We start from the raw sequence: 3874 nt of genomic DNA on the forward strand, positions 1-3874 counted from the left end.
GGGGGGAGAGGTGGGGTGCGATGGGGGAGCGGGGGTGATGGGGTGCGTTGGCACCCGGGGGGTGCACGGGGGCTGGGGGGGGTACCGGGGGTAAGGGTGGCTTCGCACGGCTCTTCCCCAGGGGATGGGGGTACCCCGTCCCCACGCACACCCGTGGCAGGGGTGTGTGCAGGGTCCTGCCCTGCTCTGCACCTTCCCAAAGCAGCCTCAGCAGCTTCTGTCTATACAGACCCCCTCCCTCCACCTCCTCGGGGGGCCTGCGAGATCCTCCCTGATGTCCCACTCCTCCCAGGACATCCTCTCCCATTACCTCCCCAGTCCCACGTCACCTTAGGAGCATCCCCGAGGCCCCCCGGGCATTGCCCCCCTCTGCTCCCCCTGCTTCACCTGACCCGCAGGGAGCAGGTCCTGGCCAGGGGCCCAGGCCAGGAAAGGCACCAGCTGCCCAATATTGGGGCCAGCTCTCTTCCTCCAAGGCCTCCTCCTTCACAGCCCAGCATTGCATTCACGTCCCGCAGCCTGTTCCCGGAGCAGCGGTGTCCTCAGCAAGGGCTGGTACCCACGGGATGGCAGCGAGCCTGACTGCTGCCGGGCACTCTTTTTGGATCCTGCATGCGTTTTGTTGGCTTTCCCAACCTGTGACCCAGGCTGGATTAGCCCCAAAGGCAGCCTGGTTAGAGAGAAGTCTTTCGGATGCCTTAATGCCATGCAGGACCCCCGGCCCGCGGTACAGAGCAGGGGAGGGGTGGCAGCAGGAGGAGCGGGGGCTGTGGGTCCCCCCACCTCCTTTGGGGACACCATCCCGGGTCCAGAGGAACAGCAGCAGGAGAGCTGTTTGCTGGGCTGGAGCGTGTTTAGCAGTGGCAGGAGGATTTGTGTATCAGTGCTAAAGCAACTGAGTCCAGAGGTGTTTGGGATGTGCAACGCCATCGGCCCTAATGGCATCGGCGTTCGGCCGGGGCGCCAGGCTCTGCCCTCGGGGCGATGGGAGTGGGCACGCAAATACAAGGGTTTGGCTTGCAGAAAGGGGAAAAGTGCTGGAAATGCAGTTGGTGTTAAAACACGTCATCTGGGCTCCCCTTGTTCTGGGACGGGGTGGGTTGTATTGAATAGCCGAGGCGCTGCGAGCAAAGCTTTGATGGGTATTCCTTCCTGGTAGGACAGACTCAGCCCTCCATCACCTGATGCCAGTGTGGGCAAGGATGTGACCCCCTAAATCATCTGTCCCTGAACCCAGCGATGCTGCAGGGAAGCGTTTGCCATGGGGTAGGCTAACCCAGCAGTCGGCTTTCCCAGGCCAACCCATCACCGGTGCTGCAAACCACAGCAAAATACTGCTGGACGTGGCATCAAAGCCTGGAGCTGGGGTCCTGGGAGAAGCGTTACCCAGTCAAGGGCTTATAGCCCCGGCTGTTAGAGCAAACCTCAAGAAATAAAAAGAACAGGAACTTCAGAACCGCTTGAGCCAACCCATGAACAAATAATTTTAATGTTTTTTTTCAGCAGACCGTAGTTTTCTCGGAGCTCCACAGTCTCCTCTCTGAAGTTGGACAGATACAGTAAACACAACAAATATATGATACAACCCATCACAGCTGGATTAAAAAAAAATACACAAAAAATATAATACATAAAAAAATGGATTTTTAACATTGTGGACTGACACAGCTCTAAAAATGGTGATCGTAACCCTGGTAAGCTTTACAAAGTCTTTAAAAAAATAAAACAGTACTTCATGTGAAATTCATAAATACACTGGAGGAGAACGGAGGGGCTGGGGGGGGTTGAGAAAGTGTCTCTGGGATCGTGGCTAAACCCCGGCCGGAGGCGTCGGGGGCACCGTGTGCGTGGGGTGCGGGTGGGCACCCGGGGCTCGGTGCAGGCGGGAGGGAGGGAGGGAGGGAGGGAGGGAGGCACAAACCGGTCCAGTTAACGAAGAGCTTCGCACCCCGGCGGGGCCGGGAGCAGGGCACGCCTGTGTTTTATGGCAGGGAAGTTTTGAGTTTTCATTCCCAGAGTTTTAGATCAGTGAGCGAAACAAAAGAAAGAAAAAGAACCACGAAACAACAAACATGCTACATATGAGAATTTGGCTGGGCGGCCCCGGCGCAGCCCTGGGATGGGATGCTGGTGCCTTTCCCTGGATTTTTCCCTCTCTCTTTCCCCCATGCTCTGGCCACCCCTGCTTGCCCCGGCCACCTCCGTCCATGCCCGCTGCCGTGTCCTTGCCCGGGCGCAGGGCCAGGGTGGCTCTGCCCCATCCTGCAGGGACGGGTGGCTTCTCCCGGCAGCGAGAGGTCAAAGTCCCTGCGCCTTGCGGGACACGTGGCATCGCGATGGCAGCCAAGGTCCCTTCCTGAGCTCTGGGGCTGCTCCTGCTCCTCTGCGCCTGGCAGCATCGAGCCTAAATCCCCTCTGTCTCCCCCATCCTGGGCTCCAGCACCCCTCAAACCACTCCTGCCCTCCTGCAGCACCTCGCTCTGCACCTCTCGCTGCCTTCGCTCTCCCACTGGCGCAAGACACCCGGCCAGACCTGCCCATCTCGGGCTCCCCATCCCCCTGCCACCCTCCCGCCATCCTGCTCCGTGCCACCGCCGCAAAACCCGACCTCTGTCCCTCTGCGTCCCTCCTGAGCCCTGGGGACGCTCTCCCCGCGCTCTGCCTTTGCAGCCACCGCCTTGGGACCAGGCACGCCGCCTTGGGACCAGGCACGCCGCCTTGGCTTATTTTGGACTGCAGCCACAAAAACACCTCCAAGCAGACCCAGTCCCCTGTCCTGGCATCACTCCCGTCCTCTGTCCCCTCTCTGTCTCCTCTGTCCTGCCCGCTCGCAGCCTGGCCCTGCATTGCACAACACGCTTCTCCCTGCACGAGCTGCTTGCCTGGCTGCTTCCCGCGGGACGCAGGCGAGCTTGGCCGGAGCAGCCGCAGGGAGCAGCTGAAACCAGAATAGTCAACACAGAAAAAAGGCAAAAAAAGGGGGGGGAAAAAAAAAGAAAAAAAAAAGATGGAAAATGTACGTATGCAAAGTAAATCAGGCAAATCCGCCCTCACTGCTCTCTCCTCATTACTCCTCGGCAAGCAACCGCGGGGGGGGTACGTTTAGCCTGAGCCACCCCCAAGTGCAATCCCTGAAAGCACACGCAGAGCTCAGGGGATCCTGCTGCCACTTAAAAACCAGCCTCTGGTCTGCAGCGACCCCAGAGAGATGGAGACACCCCCAAGCCCTCCCTACCCAAGCTGGCTCCCCGTGCCCGGCAGTTTTGCTGCGCAGCTCCGACCCGGCAAACTCGGCTGCGTCACCTCCTCCGGTCACCGGCACGGTGAGGGTGGCAGGGGAGCAGGTCCCAGACACTGCAGAGGGGCATAATCCCGATTACAAGCATGGTGTCTTTTTAAAAGTATTAAAAAGCACTTTAATTTAAAAAAAGGAAAAAAAAAAATGAGCCATAAAAAAAAAATGGTTTGCATCGTCGATGCCCTCCCGCCTTCAGCGCCGCCGGCTTCTGGTGCCCCGGCCGGGCACGGAGAAGGAGCATCCCGGGTGCTGGTCCCCGGGGACGCGGCAGCATCCCCCTCCACCGCCCTGCCCTGCTCCTACCTGCTCCTGCCTCGCGTGTCCATCCCCACGTCCCTGCTGCCACCCGGCAGTACCGATGCCGCGGGCGCTGCCATGCCAATTGGTTTCGGACCAGACCTGGCACGACACCGCGTCCTCCAGCCCGTCCGTGCTCGCTCCTCTCCGCTCAGGACCAGGACCACATCCGAGCGAGGGGCAGGGGCGAAAGGAGGGGTCGTCCTCCGCTCCGACATCCCGCTGCTGGTGGTGGCACGGCGGGCTCCCAGCCTTCATCGGCAACACCGAGGGCTGGTC

Source organism: Ciconia boyciana, chromosome 23, assembly GCF_034638445.1.
Source record: "Ciconia boyciana chromosome 23, ASM3463844v1, whole genome shotgun sequence".
In the NCBI taxonomy this organism is placed as follows: domain Eukaryota; kingdom Metazoa; phylum Chordata; class Aves; order Ciconiiformes; family Ciconiidae; genus Ciconia; species Ciconia boyciana.